At 31.6% G+C, this 20787-nt stretch overlaps 1 protein-coding gene across 5 annotated transcripts in view; it reads left to right on the top strand.

The window, feature by feature from the left end:
- Window positions 1-20787, top strand: part of LOC107454759 (xylosyl- and glucuronyltransferase LARGE1) — a 163869-nt gene that overhangs the window by 99780 nt on the left and 43302 nt on the right. For 3 of the 5 annotated variants that reach the window (XM_071179043.1, XM_043040565.2, XM_043040566.2), the window contains one exon: window positions 8872-8948. The gene's annotated coding sequence lies outside the window, so the exon portion shown is untranslated. The remainder of the gene's footprint in view (window positions 1-8871; window positions 8949-20787) is intronic. The other 2 variants (XM_043040567.2, XM_071179042.1) reach the window with 1 other exon arrangement.

The following is a 20787-nucleotide window of genomic DNA, read 5'->3' as shown; positions in this document are numbered from 1 at the left end:
AAATTTTTATGCTCAGTTAGCTGACTCATAGTCATGTGTAAGCTGACGTCGCCTCCACTAGAAATCTATCAATGATCCGTCAGTTACCGATGCAACCAATAGAAATACGTTTCTATTGAGACAGGAATACGAATCGCCTCATAGAAATAGTGCAAACGGAAATTGATTTTATGATAGTGGAACACTGATCTAGTTCAGCCTCTGACTTGGGCATATCTATGAGTTATTTTGTTTACAAGTACTATTCTGGATTACATTTCTTTTTGGTGTAAAAGGTATGTTAATCCTTTAAAATTTATAAGCAATTCATATAAAATAATGTGAGTCATTCGTAGCAAATATCAACACTTATTGCAAAACAGTAGTTGGATGTTTACAAGTGACGTCACATCGTGGGTGAGGATCCGAATTGGCTGTCGAAACGTTAAGTAAAAATTATTCGTAACAAAATACATTGCCTGTTTAAAAAATATGTTGAAAAAGCCTAACATTTCTTTTATTTGTTTTTATTTATGATTCTTCAGACATCAACTAAAAGATAGTTTGAATAAGAAAAATTAAATGATTTAAAACAGAATACGTATAGCAAGTTTGGGCTGTAACTGTCTAACTATAAATAACATATTCTTTCCGGAACGGGTGCAACCCAAAATAACTATTACACAAAACATCCTCCCTCTCTGACTTTCCAGTTATTTCAGGAATTCCCTTTGGAACCGGAAGAGTTAAGCTGTTATTTCCACATTTAATTCCTTAATAATCAAAACTGAACTTGAGTTAGCGTTGAGTAGCGTAAAATGATATGATAATCCCACGACTTCCTGTAATATACATACCTATACATTATTCCAGTGATACTCTAAACTATCATCTATCTCAATTAGTAACTAGCATGCCACGTGCCGATTAAATTCCCTGGAATCTTTGAACTAGTTTATATAATTGCTGATTATGGTATTAAACATTATTCCGATTCATACCGCCATTAAACTACATTTGTATGATATACTGCTTTTCCTATTTAGAGTTCGTCCGTTCAATGGGGAAAGCTTTTGTAAAGGAAGTATTATTGTGTGTGTGTGAGTTTGGTGAATAAATTTACGTTAATAATTCATTAAATACTTTGTAAACCCTTTGGAGCTTGACTTTAATTATTCTGTAAATAATGTCTTTGTAATCTGTTGTTATTATGAATGCCCGTAATAATTCCTGTAATGTTCCCTACATCTCGATATGAAGTACATTAAAATAAGCTTTTAAATGTTATGGATTCGAAGTAATTTATTGTATTTGAAGAATTATATTGAAAAACCTGGGAAATACAAATTGATATGCAATGAAAAATTATGAAATGAATCGATAGTTTATGTAGTGATGTACTGTAATAATGTAATTTAATTATCGTGATGTGTTGTAATGATCAAGGCTGGACTCAGGATTTACGGGCTCTAGAACAAGATTCGTTGCGGGTTCGTTCCAAAAAATACCTATCTAATTTTTATATTTTGCAAACTGTTTTAAGAAGACTTTATATAGCATTGATTTATCTTTGATTCTCGAAGTATCAATTTTCTTTAATGTACTAAAATATTATTATTTTTTGTGTGCTTATTTTAACTCAATGATTTATATTTTGATTACTATGCTAAATATTTACTGTAATATAGTAAATGCATTATAAAATTCTGTATGAAGTCAAAGTAAGTAATATTAAAATATGAGGGAAAACTTTTAAATTCTGCTACAATGTAATATGTAACTCGTTTAATTCGAAACTAATCGTATAATACTTACGTCTAAACAACCATATTAGTCGATTTAAAAAAATTCATTCGCTTCAAAAACTGGGCAAATTAGAACTAACAGACGACATGTTTCAAGCGCTCAAAAATAGGCACCCATTTTCGAGACTTTGCCAGGCGTGAATGGGGAGAAACAAAGGTGACTTGAAATATAAAACGTAAAGTTGCCTATAAAAAATGGAAAAATAAAGGTGAGAAGCAAAACTAAGCAAACCTCATTAGCCGAGAGAGAATACAATAAAGATGAAAAAACAGAACAAAAAAAACCCACAGTGGCCAAGGAAAGCAAATCAGGGTAAAATGCATTTCCACGCGCTATGGAGAGGTGTTAAAAAGAACTAATCTCTTTAACAAAAGAATCAGCATTCATATGAATAAAACAAGATTCCAGTGCATCAAGATGAGTTGATGTGACTGGGGTGGAAATAATTTTGGCATTGTCAAAATTGAATTTATGCGCAAGGTTCCAACAATGTGCAGCAATTGATGATTTCTCGTAATCTTGATGACTAGCATATCTATCGTTGTGCTTAAGTTTAAATTTTAAAGTGCGTCTAATTTATTCGATGTAGCTAAAGTCAGTCACTCTTACAATAAATGTGGTAAATGTTCCAGCAATTATCAAAACTGATAGGAGCTTTAAGAGACCTAAATTTATTTTTGTTAATAGGCCTATAACTATATTAGTCATTTTTAGTTGAATAATCTATATTAGTCATTTTTAGTGGCAGAATAATCGTCAAGTCCTAGAAACTTCCGGGCAGCGTCACACAAGAAACTACTCAAAGACCATTTCGAAAGGTTTAACTCGAAGTCAAATATCAAATTTTATTATTTTTTTTTTTTAATTTGCAAGTTTAAACTTTATTTGGCACCTTGGTGATTGTAGTTGGCGCGGGACAGATCACGATACGGAAATATCCCCATAGACCATTTTAACTCTAATAAAGAATGAATTGCAAAAACAATAACATTAAAATGTATACTTTCGTTAAAAGTATTTTACTTTCTTTGTTTCATTAAATCTAAATCAAAAGAGGGCGAAAAACCATTATACCTCAGCAAAAACATCCCAATTTTCAATTCAATTCCCCAGCACACCCACAGAAAAAAAAATTTATCAAAATCCGTTCATAAAAAATCTATCAAATATAAATATACTTTCCCAATGGTGGAAGTTCCCTTATTTGAGTAAACTTAGGGAGATATATTTCCCCTTTTAAGGAACTTTCTATTCATAAATGAGGTTCTTTATGGAGAAAGAGGCAAAGGCGGGACTCCATGATAAACGATGCTGTACAAAGAGAGGAAAAATGATTATTTATAAGGGTCGCGAGCCTGCAAAAGAAATATTGCGAAAAAAAAAAGTTATTCAAGGAAAAGATAAATGATTCCCGAAAAACCAGGCCAAGAAAGTTATGACTTATTTTCGCCCATTGGGGTAAAAACTTCAACCTCCCCTTTCTCATAGTTCTCTTTTTTTTTTACCCCTATATCTTTTGAATGCAATATATGGTTCTGATAAGATTTTAAACTGAGTCTTTATTCATTTTTTTTTTAGTTTAATTTTTATAAAATTGATTTTTCAACATACGATATTTTAATGAGTCTGAAGATTGTAAATTAAAATTTTACGACATGACCTTTTTCTCTTTTTTGCTTGTGTGAATGGGGGGTTAATAGAAATTGAATTAATGAATGTCCGCCCAGTCGAATTAATAATTGAGCAGTGATGCTTTAGGGATAAATGTCTTTTGATAAATGATGATGGAATCTAGAGACAGTGCACTTGGTATTTAAAATAATTCCGAGTTGAATTAAAAATGAGAATGTTGCTTAAAAAATAATGACTGCTTTTGTTCAAAGAAATTTTTATTTATTTATTTTTTAGTCTTAGTGTACTGTTAAATAAATATGTTTTGTGCTTTTTCTTCTTTTTTTTCGATTTTCCAATTTTTTTTCTTCTTAATTTTATAGTGCAGGTAGACGTCGTCGAAGTGGTCACTACGAAAATATTTGTGTTTTAATGTTATGATTTTTATTTGTATTGAATTTAAATGTTTTAATTTTTAAACTTAACTATATTTTAAGTGGGGTAGAAAATATGGAAATTCTCAGCTAGCAATTAGAATGTCGCCAGTAAATGTTGGCGACAGGCATATTTGGCCCCGTTTCTTTCGATACGTTGATTTTGTGGAGGGTCTGTTTCCTGAGTTTTCACCAATGGGTTGAATTTAGGGGGTTGCTCCGTGGATAGAGTTCTCATCTCCCAATGAGGTGTTCCCGATCACAGAGAAGGCTGATCGATACGAATTCCATACCCGCCTCGAACCGACCATAGTGTTGACATAAAATATCCTCAGTGGTGAACTGATCATGGGTTAGAGTCCCGCTAACCGTGGGAGAGTTATGTGGTTTTCTTCTCCATATAATGCAGATGCGCTTTTTTAGTTCCATCAAAAAGTCCTCCGCGGAAGTGAATTGCACACAATACTTGGTTCAGGAGTTCCCCAGTCTTGTGGATTGGGTTCAAAATTAGAAGGCTATGGAGTTGAACATTGATAGTCGTAGACATCAAAATTGGGTCGGCTGTTCAACGACGGGGTTAAAATAAAATGAAATTAGAGGAGGGGGGGTGTTTTGAGTTGATTGGCCAGTGGGTCACGAATAGGAGAAAAGACACTGAAAATGATAGAAAAGAGTTGGACACTAGTTTTTTCAATGAAAGAGATGACAAAAGCGATAGTAAGTTGGAAGATGGTTTGAAGAAGAGATGAAGACGCTCTGGTGTGTATGAAAGCCTAAAAAAAAAAGAGTTGAAAGATGTTGTGAGCATTGAATGCGTTGATATTTGATTAATGAAAAGTATGAGAAATTTAAAGGAAGACTATGAACGTCTGAGGTATTGAAAAGATCAGTTAAAATTTACAGAAGAGACTCCATACCTTCTGTTGGAGTCATTGGTGATATCGTTTTTCAGTCCTTTATATTGTTTTCTCGTTTACTTAACTTTGGCTTGCTCCCTTCCAATTAATTATTTTTAAGTAAATTCTAATATAAGTATGAAAATTGAATTAAACAAAAATAAAAATCAGAATTTCAGTAGAGCACCGATTATTCGGACCCATCGGAACCAAAGCTGATCCAGATAATTGGACAACTTTAAAAAACGGCCGTGAAGCTGCTTTTAAATAACTTCCCCTTATTAACACTTTTTTCCTGGCTTAGGATTTTAAGAAATATTCAATATTGTTTTGATTCTATCGTTTCAACTGTATAACTAACTCAATCTTAAATAAACTAAATAAAATAAAATCTAAATAAACTAAAGAAACAAACTCGAAACGTTAAAAAAAGAAATTGTCAAGTCATACAATGACGTCATGAAACAACCCAAAACTTCCGGTTAGTTTTTTTTTTTTTTCCCCCTTTCAGGATCGATGGTGAATATTTTGTTGGAGGAATTTAAGATCTTCTTCAATTAACCTGTACTATTTCATTACAATTTTTGTAACTTCGTTATTTGTATTGATTGTAACTTAATAAAAATTTTTATTTAGTAATATATAATTTTAAAAAACTGTTTTTTGTTTTTATCAACATCTATGCACTTTGGGGTTAAAGAAATGTGCACAATTTTATTAAATCTTTATTTTGAAAGAGTATTTCTTGGAAAAGAGAGCCCCCTCCCCATATCCATTAAATGAAATCAAAGGGATTCAATATAAGTCATTCAAATGTCAAAGAGGCCTCTTCAATATCGCTGATTTATCCAATTTGGTTTTAGTTTTTATCTCGCATCCATGTAGAAGTCAACTTTATTACATTTTAATGTTAAAAGAAAAAAAAATGCAAATGGTATACGAAATGATGAATTTGCTGAAGTTCAAATCAAGTGGGATTAAACTAAGAACACAAAATTAAAAGAAATATTTTAATTATTTATTTCAAGTAATCTTATAGTATGATTTTTCTTTCAAGTTCTGCTCGAAAGAAGAATTAGTCATTAAATGTGACTTAATTTATTTTGTTACAATTTTAAATATTCTTTTGTGATAAATATAAAAGCAATCTATTTCGAACGGGTAAAGTAAATGTAAATAATGATTTTGTCCAATAAACCTGTTTAATAATGCATATAATCCCTGTGGCGAAATTTTTTCGAGCTATCTGCGACCCCAACTCTGAAAAACTAATATCTTTCTGCAAGATACTCTTTATAATAACAGACATATAAGTTATTAATTTAAAATAACAAAAGCGAAGTTTACAAAGAAAAAAAAATTTTAATATATTTTTTTAATTGAACTTGTAATATTTTTTTTGACTCATGGGTGATATTCTTGCATTTTTTTGGGGGGGTGGGGGGGAACGCATCTATTATTTCCTTCTTCGCATTTTGTAAATGAACTTCACAATAAAAAAAAATTTTAAAATCCATGAAATCCGTAGTAGTAATTGCCGAAAAAAAGATGGACGATGAATCGGTCTTCTCAAATGCGTGTTTCGTTTTTCGAAATTGTGTTGTTGTAATAAATAATATCAATTAAAAACTATGGAGAATTAATAGCGATAACCGCCAAAAATTCGATAGAATTATTGCCTTAAAATGTAAATACTCAAATGCACGATTCAAATTTTCCATTTTGTTTGAAATATATCGAGACATTTAAAAACCACGTGAAAATCAATATCAATAACTGCCGAAAATACAATCGAAACATGACACCGATTTACGATACTATCGGCGTAAATTCAGAGCGTCAAAAATGCATGATTCAATGCATGATTAATGCATGATTCAAATATTACGTAATTTTTTACAGAAAAGAAAAGTAAAATTGTTTGCCTTTTTCAAAAGAAAAATCTTTCCGCAAAAACTCTGTAATGTTCTGCGACAATGTCGACCTGTCGCTGCGATTCGGCCACGAGGTATATAAATAAATAAAAATTTTATTTGATTGGAAAATTATTTTAATTTTTCATTATTATTATTTAAATAAAAGATCAAATTAACTCTATTAAATACAAAGCAAATATACCACCATAGAATATTTACCTATCCACCATATACGACACGTATTGTTCAACTTATAAATTTCGAAAGTTGTAGTATTAAACCCAACTCCAACTCTGAAAAGCCTGATTTGTGTATCGCAACTGACCAGTCATACGTGAAGAACTTTTTAATGGAACCTATACGATAATCGTTACATGAATAGAAAACTTCAAATCCTGAATAGAAACAGAATTAATTTATTCTACATTGGAGATCTCGAACCTATGGCTCGCGGGTGATTAGGTGGCACGTGACAGGTAACTTTAATGTCAATGGCTATCATAAGCGTAATAAAAATAAAATTTGGATATCATTATGACATTTTCCAGGATGTCAGACTGACTATAGCACCCCCGGTATTATTGGAAGTTCTTGTTTTGGAAAATATGTGTAAAAAAATTAAAATATCTAACATTAATTGCTTCAATTTCAATTGCTTGATCTTTGGTAACTCATGGGATGGAGTGTTCGTCTCTCAGGTTCAATCCCAGCGTTGTCTGGTCGATTCTAATTCTGCTCCCGACTGTCACCAACCACAGTGCTGGCTTAAAATATTGTCAGTGGTAGACGAGTCATGAGTTAGAATTCCTTTGCCGTCGTAAGAGGTTTCCATGCTTTTCCTTTCCATGTAACGCAAATGTGGGTTAGTTCCATTAAAAAATCCTCCACAAATTCTAGTTCGTCCTCCAATGCTTGATCAAGGAGTTCCCTTGTCTTCTAGATTGGATGTCAAAATTACAAGTTGAATATTGATAGTTGTATACTCAGAATTGGATCAGCTGTTCATCAACGGTTACAAAATAAAATAAAATTTCGATTGCTTACCGCAATGGTTTCCCGCTTTAGAATATTTTACCTAAACTTATATTTAACTGAAATATTTTAAAAGTGCTGTTTATTCAAGTTCCGTTTAAAACAATTGGTAACTTAAAAGCAAATATTGTTACATTATGTGATTCTATTGTTAAACGATATAAAATTTATTTTTTAAGAAGAAAATTTACTCTAGGCACCCGGAAATAGTTTTTCTAAACTGGCACACTTATCGGAAAAGGTTCGGCATCTCTACTCTAGACAAAGCATATTTTGTGTTTCTTATTTCGTTACTATTTTAGTCGGAACAGGCAAATGACTATACAAGTTAAGAAAAGACCATTGCGGTATAGGATTTAAGTAATCTTCCGTGACTGCATATAGTTTCGTTATCAAATTTTAAAAATATGCGTTCAGAACACTATAAAGGCTAAACACATCAGACAGAAATTTATTTAGTGCTATCTTTTACGATATATATCTTAAAATTATTAGAAAAAGGTTGCAGTTTGGTAGTCTTACAGGAATCCTAGACTTGGTAGTATATTTTGATAAATAAGGAGAACATTCATTCTTGAAAAAGAAACAACTATATGACGTTGTAATAGCATTAAATTTGATTGGACCACTAAAAATGGCGCGTTTTTTGCTGACAAGCTCTTTACAAATCAAATGCGAGGTAAAGAATTTTAATTTTGTTTTGCAAGAAACAATATTTATTATTCTTCCATCAGTTTCTTTAAAAGCGAACAGAAAAACGCACATTTGTTACCATTTTTAGATACCGTTTTTATTAATTGCTATTACTTGTTAATTATGTTATTGTTATTATGTCTTATTATTGTTGTTAATAACTGTTATTATTATTAATAAGAAAGCAAGCAAAAAAAGACTGTGCAACGTCGTTTCAAGAGTTGATATTGATATACGTTTGCGCTGGGAGCTTGGCATCCATTCGGAGTGTACTTAGACGCGAACAAGCTCTCTGAAATATTTCATAAATTTATCAGAACATGTCTGTCTAAAATAGTAACCGCACCATTTTAAAATGTGTGATGTAATACACACGAAATATACATCTTGTTATTTTACTTCCCAAGCACCACCATCAGAGGGTAGCTATTTATTTACACCACTTCATATATCTGTTTTATAACGTATTTCAAATTGATTAATTTGTGTACGTTTTTGTTTCAGAAAGAATCCAAAAGTAACTTGTTGTGAACATCAAAAAGTGGATCCAAGAAACTCTATAATTCCTTATACTAAGTTCGGTAAGTACTTTCAAAATTAATTTTTTTTTAATGTAATTATAATCATCGCAATCTAAATGTTTTGTACGGAAACAATTTTTTAGTGTTTTATACACTTAAAAATCAGTCTATATATGTTATATCCCGAATGACCGACTACATCAATGTTTATTTAAGGCCACTGCCCTGTATGTATTTAACCGGTACTCCAAGCACTGGTGTTTCTCTTAATGTATCCTCAGCTGATATTAAATATAATAATAATGAAATATCAAATCGGATGCAACAAATATTTCGGACATTCACCAAAGCGACTATGTGATTGTTGACATTCATCGGTGAAAGTCGACAGATTTCGGTCATTCACGGAAGCATATAATATGCATAACTTAGTATCAATCTCTTTGTCTTTTTTATTTTAACATACGAGTACAAAAAAATAAATAAGGATGATTTTTCGTGTCTATTTCGCGATGCGCATCACGGTGTGAAAAATGATGCAACAGAATAACGAAATTAAGCAGAAATGTGAAACAAGTGCTCACGACTCAAAATACGTTTTTTTTTTTTTTTTTTTTTTTTTGTTGAATTATTTAGGGGTCATTTAAGGGGAAATTTCAGTTCATTAATGAACACTTCCCAACAAACTTATCGTTTAAACTAGCCCTTCTTAAATTATTATCACATAAAAACGGGCTCTTTACAGTATTGGTCATTTTAATAATGGATCCTTTACAAAATTCATCTTTTGTAAAAAGAAAGTTTAATAATCCATAATCGTAAAAATGAAGCTCCTTGTATGGCATAGTTTTTCCTAATATTCACACACACAAAAAAGGTCCAGACAGATCCCTGTTTTTTGCAATTTTTCACACAAACACTTATAATTTCTTTCTGAAATATTTTCACAAAATTGTGAGTACAAATGTTCACAAAAACATGACACGTTACAAAAAGTTTAAAATATTCCTAGCTATTTTTTTACCATGATAAGGAACAGTAACGTTCATTAATTTTAGTGCACCCATTTGTTTTTCAAATAAATTGTACAGTTTTTTTTTTCCAGATAAATACAAAATACACCAAGTATGAAACTCTCGCATAAATATGTAGTCATTTTTTTAATGAGGCATACACAACAGAATTTTGTGTACTCTACATTATGTACACTAAATTTTATGTATGCATCCACAACAGAATATTCCCATAATCTAAATAATTCCCTGTAAAAGCTAATTCCACCCCACATATTTGGAGCAAAATATTGGTCCTTTGATCAACATTCAGGATCTAATATTATTCCACCTACTCATCACCTCTCATAGATGATTTCCTCTTGTAATATTTATATCTTTATTGAACTTGTATAAATAGGATTCTCACCGCTTTATATTATGTAAAATACATACGATTTTAGGTCATTTCATGTGTATTTTGCTTATTACAAGCAGTGATCAATAATAAATGTTTACGTTTTTTTCGGTAACACAAAGGTATTTGAAAATTTTTTATGATTTATATTTGATACATAAAAAAATAAAAGCGTTTCCATTAGCAACAACTGCACGAATATCACATTAAAGACCCGCCGTAGTTGCATACTTGGGATTAAAAGGGGGGGGGGAAACTATGGCGTATTAAAATTAATGAGTAGTAGCGTATGTCTCTAAGAATTTTGTTTCAATTTTTTCATACTTAACTTATTATTTACGCTTTTAGTATTGGGCATAGTTAAGATAAAACAAGTTTATTTTAAATAATTTTTCGATCACTAAATTACAGTGGCACTGATGACATAATAATTTGCAAACAGACTTCAATATTTTTTATCTCACAATCGATTAACATTTTCCTTAAAATGTCTGTCGTAAAAATATTTTTTCCCTTGATCATTTTCACGCCTTTTTTTCCCCCTTCTTTTTCCTACTCTTTAAGGTTTTTCACGTTTTCATAATTTGGGCCGGGATTCGAATCATGTTCTGTCGGATATTGGGTCCCCGTAAATGTAGGAAATGTTGGTGAAAAATCGCTTTCCTCGTAAAACAGATTTCTCCTCGCTAACGGCCCATTTACGGCCCAAAGGATATCCAGAAAACCCCCTCCCCCCACTAAGGGGGGATAGACTCCCGAAATGGCCAAAAATCTCGTTTTACTGTAACGATTTAGAGTCGTAAGTCACCTAAACGGCCATTTTGTTTTCCAGGCTGTGATGCGATGAGAACCTTTTCAATATCGGTGCACCATTTTCTTCCGCTGCTCTGATTGAAGTAATAGTATGGCGTCATGATGAAGGAAAATCGGTTAGAACTTGGACCCATTTTATTTGATGAAGTCCTGATGCATTTATCCATTTAGTTTATTGTGTAAATAAGGTCCACTTTCGCATAATGATCCCCTAATAGCGAGAATAGAGTTTATGAATCTTCTTCGGAATAAACTTGATATTCCAAGTAGTTCGTATAATGTGTTTTGAAGGAATTATTTATCCCTTTTTTTATTGCTCTGAGAATTTAATGGTAAATTTTTATTAAAAATCTGCATTTCCTTGCTTTCTAATTTGTTATATGCTTTACTTTAAAATTTTTATATTGACCGTTTGACAGTTGAAGGATAATAATTTTATGAAAAGTAATTTTTTCGATTAGATTTTGTTTCATAAGAGAGCTTTGTGGACCGAAAATCTTTGTGGTTAAATGTTCGAAGTGATATTTATAAGGACTATCATGGGTCAGGAAAAAACTTGGAATTGTCAGGAAATTTTTTTTTGCCTCTTAAAAGCAGGAAATAGACAGGGAAAATTGCAATTTAAAAAAAAAAAAAAAATGCCTGGAAAACTCCTACTTTATACCTAGAAAATAACTAGTCTCAGAAAATTGTCAGTAGCAGTAATCAGTTATTGAGATTTGAGTTAAACGATTCTAACATCTATAAACAATTATTTGTTCCAAGCTTCTATCGTCATTCAATGATATTTCTTTGCTCACAAAATCAACTATTTGACATTACGAAATAAAAATCAAAGTTGTTTGATAAAAAATTGCATGGTACAGATAAAATATCTTTTGCATTTTCATTCAAATTTTTCTGATATACATGGTAAAGTCTGGAAAAAATTTTCCTGAAATTGAGTGGGAACCCTGTTTTTGAAAAAATCTTATTTCAGTCTTACTTGACTCTGTATTGTTATTATTTACTTTTACTAACATAAATTTTGCTAAACTTTAAATTTCGCAGATCTCAGTGGATAAATGTACTAATTAATAGTCTTTAAGTGTTTCCGGTGTTAAAAAAGGTTTCAAGCAGTCTTCGAGCAATCTTAAAGTACTTTTCTTTTGACAACAAATTAAAATGCTATGGCGTGAGTATATAACTCACTGTAACTATAACTGACTCTGTCTGTCTACAACGCCCTTCCCTCCTCTTCTTATCCTTGCGGAAAACTTGTTACTCAACCGTTTTGTTCTCCCGTTTGTTATATAATTGCTAATATCCTCTCGAGTTTGGTTTATAAAGTCATTTTTAAACCTATTAACAAAATATAATTTAAGTCTCTTAGAGATCCCATTATTTTTGATATTCTCTGGGACATTGACCACATTCGGTCAAACTAGACGCGCTTTATAAGTTAGACTTAAGGAACACGATAAATATGTCCGTTAGCAAGAATACCAAAAGCATTACACAATCAATCATGCACATTGTTAGAATCTTGTGCATAAATTCAATTTCGAAAATGCCAAAATTATTTCCACACCAGTCACACCAGCTCTTCTTGTTGCCCTAACATCTTAAATGAGCTTGATTTTTTTTTTTATAGAAAAGTTTACTTTCTTTGTCCAACACAATGTATTTATTAAATAAATAATCCCAAGAAACTGAAGCAGTATTACTTTACTTAATTAAAAACTTGATTCGCTTGCTTCAAAAATGTGCAAAATGTTTGTCGCAATTGTTTTATTCATATGAATGCTCATTCCCTTTTTAATGACATTTATTCCTCCTCCTGTGACACACCCTGATTTGCCCCTATCAGCTCTCTCATCTCTCACACCTTTATTTTGTCATTTTCCTTTTGAATCTTGGGTTGGTTTTATATTTCAAATCACTTTTGTACATTTTTCTTTTTTGTGTCTGGAAAGTCTTGAAAATGGGCGCTAGTGTTTGAGCGCTTGACGCATGTCGACCGTTTTGTATTTGTATATTTTGAAGCAAATGAAATTTTAAATCAAGTAACGTCTATGAATGTGAAAGATTTTTAAATTTTCCCAGTTGGAAGCTTGTGGACAAACAGCAATGACAAGGTGTATATTCTTTTCTAAATAGTGTCAACTCAATAAGATAATGTACTCAAAATTTCCCCAATTCACTCTTAAGTGTCTCTTATCCATTCAGCTCTTCAACTGTCATCGAAAAAATTCATTAAAAAAAATGAAGAGGGAAAAGAAATTTTATTTCTTGCTGAATTATTCAGTCGAGCTATCACCACCATTCAAAGTATGATAACAAAATCATCAACATAATGGGCAATTTATTTATAAGAAAACATTTTACTTTCCCTAACTTTTCTTAACCTGCTACTCAACATCAAGAGGGTGCATCGTCAAATCTGCTTTGTTCGCAAAACTGCTCGTGTCATTATTTTCAGATCGTCTCGCGATCCAACTTCTTTCCATTTTGCCTTTGGGAAACGCGAGTCTGCAGCGATGCGGTGACCCGGGTTGGATCCCAGCGGTGGCTGGTCGAAGCGAATTCAGCCTCCGACTTGCACCGATCACACTGCTGATGTAAAATATCCTCAGTGGTAGACGGATCATAGGTTAGAGTCCCCTTGCCGTCGGGCTAACCGTGGGGGATTTCCGTGGTTTTCCTCTCTATGTAACTCAAATGTGGGTTAGTTCCATCTAAAAGTACTCCACGAAGGCAAATTTCTCCCACTACTTGATCCAGGAGTTCTCTTGTCTTCTGGATTGGGTTCAAAATGACAAGGCTACGCAGTTGAACATTATCTGTTGTAAACCCTAAAAATTAGGTCAGCTGTTTAACGACCGTTATAAAATAAAATAAAATACTTTCAAAAATGTAGCTACTTACAAACAGACAAAATGAACTTATCTCAAATAGATTTGTAATTAACTTAAACTCATGTTAACGGAAGCTCGAAAAGGAAAAACAAATGGTCGAAGTGTTAAAAATCTCTATATATTATCATAACAATCATTTTTGAGTCCCCTTAAAAGAAAAAGTTAAGATATTTTTTAATGATGATGTGGACTGTAAGGCTATGTTTAAATAAAATGGGGAAAAAATACTAACAGAGGTGAAAAAATAAGTTAACCCTTAAAACCAGGATCATTCAAAGATTTAGCATTCGTCTTTTAACTTGTTTAAGCCTGATCTCGACTTTCGGCATTCTATAATATCCTGATGAAACTACAACTTGGACAAAAAGTTTCTCTAATAATCGTCTATTTGAATTTAATTATTGCTGGATTTTCGTGGTTTGTCTCCCCTTTGTATTACGAAGGGAGGTTTAATTCTAATGAAAAGGTTCTTCAGAAGCAAACCTCTATGCAGGGTTAGCAAGAGTGAGCTCATTCTTTTTAACAGAAACACTTTAAGCTTAACTTTACTCTTCTCAGTATGCCCAGTCCCTGTTGTAGTTAGAGTCTTCGCCTACCACGACTTCGGCCGGAGCTCGATTCTTCTCCGTGCTAAGGGCTGAGTGTTTAATGGGTTAGATACATATCACTTTTTGTTTGGGTAATAATCACTTTTGCCAGTTGCGTCGTACAATTCACTGTAATTTAACTTTCTGCAGTTTTACCATGCTCGGTTTAGCGGTTGAGAAACGTGATGCGGAGGCTGGTGATTATTATCAACATCTGTTCTTCGATCTCAAAGTGGTATTGCGTAATCTTCCGATCATCATTAAAGTTAAATCCCAGACCATCGTCAACAGTGCAGATCTAGCGCTCGAATTAACAAGACCAAAACAAATCACACAGGCCCAGTGAGGGAAAAGAAACACTTTGATTTCACAAAATGGTGTAGTTTTTAAGAAGTTTACTATTGACTTTTAAAAATTCATACTTTATAACTCTTATTCTTTCTTTTTTTTCTTCCAAACTATGTTTGTAAGGATGCTCAAAGAAATAAAATATCAAAATAAAATCATAAAATACATCGTCTTTAAATAAGGATGAAGGTTATATCTTAAATCAAATATTAACTGTGACTTTGAAGTTACCATTGCCTTTTGATCTCTTTATTTAAAAAAAAAACTAACAAATAAAGTATTTCTTAGAAGAAACAAACATGATAACTATTCAAATATCGCTTCTTGCACGAAAATCATAAATAATCCCATCAACTTATATTAAATATTTAAATTTTGCACCTTTTACGAACGAATTCTCGCTGTTCGAATCCGATTTTTTATTCTATAAATATTTAAAATTTATTCCATACTCTCATCAAATATTTTCAGACGCTTTTGCTTGTGAAAACTAACATATGCTGTTTGAATTCGTCTTCTTTCAAAGAAACGGTACCGACCGAGAACTTCTTTTGACTTTTCTTTTCAAAATGCCTGATTTGATTGTTCTCATAACGTTCTACTCCAGTTAATAAATAGTGTTACATTCGATAGTTAATTATTTAATTTTGTTATTAAAATTTATGCTGATTAGTGTTAAAGAATGTTTCATATTTTCCTGGGCAAGTTAATTAATTCATGTAATTATTCTTTTTTTTCCCTCTTGTATGTTTTCCTTCGACATTAAATTTAATCTATAATGTAAAATATTTAAATTTTAATAATTTTTAAAGCATGTTTTAACCACACAAAAATGTGTATTATAATTGCTAAATTTAATTTTCTTGACTTTTTTTTGCAACTTTTATGAAAACTGTTGTACGTAAAGAATGTGATAAAATAAAATCGAATGTAGATTTAGGTCTCATATTCGACTAGATTTATGGCTCATATTCGGTTGAATTTAAGGCTCATTTAAAAAAAAAAAAAAGATCAGGGATTTCGAAAAAGGAAGATTTAGGGTCAAAATAGCAAGTGAAAGCTAGACATGACTTGTTATTTACTTATGTATTGTTTCACACATTCACAAGTCAATCTAAAAAAAGTGCCACAGTTTTTAATTTAAAATGTTATTTTCTATCAAAATTGCTTCGTGCTTGAATTTTCTGACACTCAGCATTTAAAATTGAAATTGCCCGGAAATTTAAATAATTTCTCCTATTTCAAAAGACTAAAATAAAATTTAATTTTTGCATTTGTAAAAAAAATCGTAATTTCTACTTATAAAATTTATTTTAAATAAATTAAGGAAAATAAAAGAAAAATCTAATAACACGAGAATTTTTTTTTTATAAAAGAGGGAACGTAAAAGCTACAAAACTACAAGGGCTTTATTTTAAATATCAGATTTATATATATTTTTTATACTGTCCTTTATTTTATGAACCTAGCTGCATTTGTAATTGAAGCATAGTTGTTCTACCTTTTAGAAATTTGGAAAATTTACTGCAGAAGATGAATCGGTAGAGCCTATACCATGCTATAACTGATCTTTTTCGATGTACCTTTTCTCAGCATCTAAACCAGATATTGGTTCATTTATTTTCACAGAATATTTACAAATATATGTTAACACTGTGATAACTGTTAATACATATCTTAGGCCGATTTTTTTTTTTTTAAAAAACTATGAACTGAGAACTTTTAATTTTTTTAAAAAAGTTTCATAATTTTTGACCAAAATTCTTTCATGACTCAAAAAGTATTCCTGTTAACCCTAAAGCATTATCACAGCATACAACTGATATAATATCAAGTATAACCAAAAGAATTTCAAAGCAATATCATAAGTAGTTTCTTAGAAAAAGGTACATTGAAAAATGGTTAGTTTTAGCATTATTTATAAATGCCCTACTCAATTTAAGAATGTAACTAATAATGCTAAAAAAAAAATGTTTTAACTTTCAAAATTATTTTCGTGTTGCGGTTTTTCTTTTATCCAATCAAATTATTTTTCCAAAGAAAAAACACCTTTTTTTTTGTCAAACCATTATTCCATATGTTCTTTAAATTACATGACATTATGATTCGTCATGCTTTTTTTTATTTCCTGTGTTAACGCCCATTTCAATTTTTCATTTCTAACTATTTTTTAGTCTGAATTATTGGAATTTTTCTTCTCAAAAATCTATTCTGCTTGTTCGCTTTTTTTTTTTAACATCATCTTCTGTACTTTTTTAAGCCAGGTATAAAGACGTCTTTTAATTCTGATTTATGGTTTGACAAAATGCTCCCGCTTTGTTCGTAATGTATCTTCAACGCGTTCGCTAAGTAAAAACGAAAGTAAAAAGTTTCCTTCCGTGACTCACTTTTTCTTCATAAAGGGAAGAGATTAGTTTAAATTTTCTATCTGCTCGCGTAGAATTTTAAACTATTTCCTTTTAAGAATGAAAAATTTTATAAGTTAAAAACCAAATCGCGTGATACCAACCGCATTAACCGCACTGTTTTTTTAAGAAAGAAAAAATACGAGTTATAGAGAAGATTCCTAAATTTCATGTCTTATTTCCTTTTTGTTGGTCATTATGCTAATGATATGCAAATGTCTTATATTTCGCTTATGGAAAAAAATGTTAAATCAGTTATGTTTTAGGAATTTTTTTTCTTTCTAAAAAAATTAGATCATTAGCTGATTAATCTTTTTGCCTCAACCTAAATTTGTTTTGGAATTTCCAGAAAGTTAAATTATGTACTGGACCAGTGGCGTACGCAAGGGAGGGGTTTAGGGTTTTAAACACCCCCTTGAGCTCAGACAAAATGGCAAAAATAAAAATTTTAGTAGAAATTATGCAAGCTATTATTTTTTAAGACAATATATTTTTATTAGCTTTATTCCTACTTTATTTTTTCTCACGGTATTGCTCAGAATACTGAAAAAACATTTACTATAATAGGGTTGTACTTATGAAACCAAATTCACGTGATACTGTTACGGACTGGTTCCTTTCTGTCCTGCCAGTATAGTTTTCGAGATTGTATAGCTGTCATTCGCGAGATCTTGACGCGTTGATTCTGGAATCCTAGACGTTCTGTCGTCTTTGAGACAATTCGAGTATTTTGGAGGTGTGGTGAAAAATTATATAAAAGGGGGAACGGGGTACAGTGAAGTTAGCCGCTTGTCTTTCGGAGCTTGTCGCTAAATCTGTTTTGTTTTGTCTTAACAAAAAGTTCATTCAATCGCCGAACCCGTCGTCGCCACTATTTCGACTAGTGAAGAAATCAGTAACAATACCATTGGAGATACTGTGCTCGTTGAAGTTATTCATTCCAGCTCGAAACTTTGAGATCGTAACATAGCGGATATTTCTGTGCCAATATATATATATATTTGCTGTTCTTGGATCTTTAGGATGTCAAAACGCAAGAATTTAAAAAATTTTAATTATTTTGAGAAAAAATCACGACCTGAAATTAGTAAGGTGACAGCATCTAGCACCAATGTAAGTTTTTAGTTGTACAGAAATGTGATACTTCCGTTGAAGAAAACATTTCTAGCATAACAAAATCTGATGAATGTGAAAGTGGCCCTCAAAGTGTTACTTTTCACCCATATGACACTGGACTTTTTTCAAAAGATATTACATTATGTTCTTAAACTTAAAATATCAAATCAAAATTTAACTAAACAATGTTGTCTAAATAAAAAGTCAAAATTGTCTAGCTGTCTAAATTAGGGAAATAATAGTGCTTTATTACAGATTCGAATTTCTTTTAGTAGTTTCAGAAAATTATGAACACCCCCCTTGGAAAAATTCTGCGTACGCCACTGTATTGGACAAACACCGATCGTTTGTTTAAATGGGTGTTCCTTCTTTTTAAAAGAACGAATTAAAATGGTACGATTTAAATATATTATACTTCTATTACATTCTTTAGCAGGAATCAGAATCGGCTCTACTGCTCTTAATCTTAACGGTTTTATGTAATCTAGTTGAGCTCATCGAATGGTACGATGAGCAAAAATCACTGTGGCACCCAGAGTGTCACCTTTCACTTGAGTGTGAAACTTCACCTTTTTTTTTTTTTTACTTTGCACATTACAAGCCCAAGCCCTCGTCTTGTTTAATTTTGCGTATAATTATACCCCGTCTTATTTAACTTTGTACATAACATGCCCCTTCTTAATTAACTTAGCCCGTCTTATTTAAATTAGCATATAACATACCCCGTCTTATTTAACTTAGCATATAACATACCCCGTCTTATTTAACTTAGCATACAACATACTCCGTCTTACTTAACTTAGCATATAACATACCCCGTCTTATTTAACTTAGCATATAACATACCCCGTCTTACTTAAATTAGCATATAACATGCCCCGTCTTAATTAATTTTTGCTCATAGCGTTCTGTGTCACACTACTCCAAAATATATAAAAAATATTGTTTCATACTTTTTCAAAACATATGAAAATTTCGAAAACCCATCAAGATGGTTGCTTTAGACTGCTCTATAGATTCTCAACGAGTCAATCTCATTAGACCCAGCGTCCTCTCAGCATCCACAATAATTAGTACTGATTTATCACATTAAAATAATGTCTTCAGATTTTTTTTTTCTGTTAGTACGTCTTTTAAAAGCGATTGTCTTCATCAAAATATAATTTGTTTTATCCTCGGTGTTCGGGGTTTTAAATAACAATGAAAAATTATAAGACGTTAGAAATTCGATACAATTAACCCTTCGGGTAGTTTTACGATATATAAGTGTCTTATTATTTGTGTATAGTAGTATTTATCTTGAGACCAAAATGTGAAAAAATACAATATGAAAATGCCCTTTATTATGCAAAATATTCTAAAAATTAAAATATATAATTCTCCAAAAGTTAATATATATGTACCAAATATTATGATAATTGCTGCTCCCAATGACTCCAAAACATCAAAGACCCAATCACATCGCTACCTAAAATTACCCATCGTTATTTGCCTTGAACTAAATAAATAAACGCCGCGGTTAAATTTTAAGAAAAACGAATCGACTTTATATAGCTTTTCACTCTGGGCTTTTTAATCTTTTAAAAAGCAATTCAACCCCTGGGAGCACTCTCTCAAATCATGTTCCCGAATGCAACAGGGAACATCCAAAATAAAAGGAATATTTTCAACCCTTCTTTTCCTTCCAAACGCCATTGTTGTCACTAGAATACTTAAAAAGGTGGTAACCTTTCGGGCATGAAAAGTTCTAAAAGTTTTACTATCTGATGCAGAAGAAATAGCGTGTCTCCAGATCGATAGGGAGTAAGTCATTAATCATAAAGAAACTCAAAGCCTTCTAGATTAGTGTCATGGAACAAACAGCCTTAACGAGACACCATAGAGCGGGAAAACTCTCGTCGAATCTTCTCTGTCAAAACTCCTGCCTCCTTAGGACTTAATTGGTATTAATTGTAAATGAAATGTTACTACTGGGAAAAGTTTATTGCTAAAGTTCCTTGTCGATTTTTCATCACGTCTGATTATTTGGCGAAATATTCATTCTCTAATGTTTCTGATCCTTTTCACCTGATTCCTAAAATTTGAAATTTCATTTTAAAAAAGCTACACGTCTTTTGGTTTCTTCCATAATATTATTTTCTTACATAATATTCTGCACACCACAAATATTTTCCTTCCTACGTTATGTACGCACAGCACAAAATGTGTATGTCTTCCTATATAATAAATTACGAATAATTTGTACAAATTCGTATTCTTTGCGCTTAGTAGAATTATATGGAAGAATTTATATTTTTATACATAATATTCTACACAACAACAA

This window comes from Parasteatoda tepidariorum, chromosome 3, assembly GCF_043381705.1.
Source record: "Parasteatoda tepidariorum isolate YZ-2023 chromosome 3, CAS_Ptep_4.0, whole genome shotgun sequence".
NCBI lineage: Eukaryota > Metazoa > Arthropoda > Arachnida > Araneae > Theridiidae > Parasteatoda > Parasteatoda tepidariorum.
This window is presented reverse-complemented; position numbering and strand designations above follow the sequence as displayed.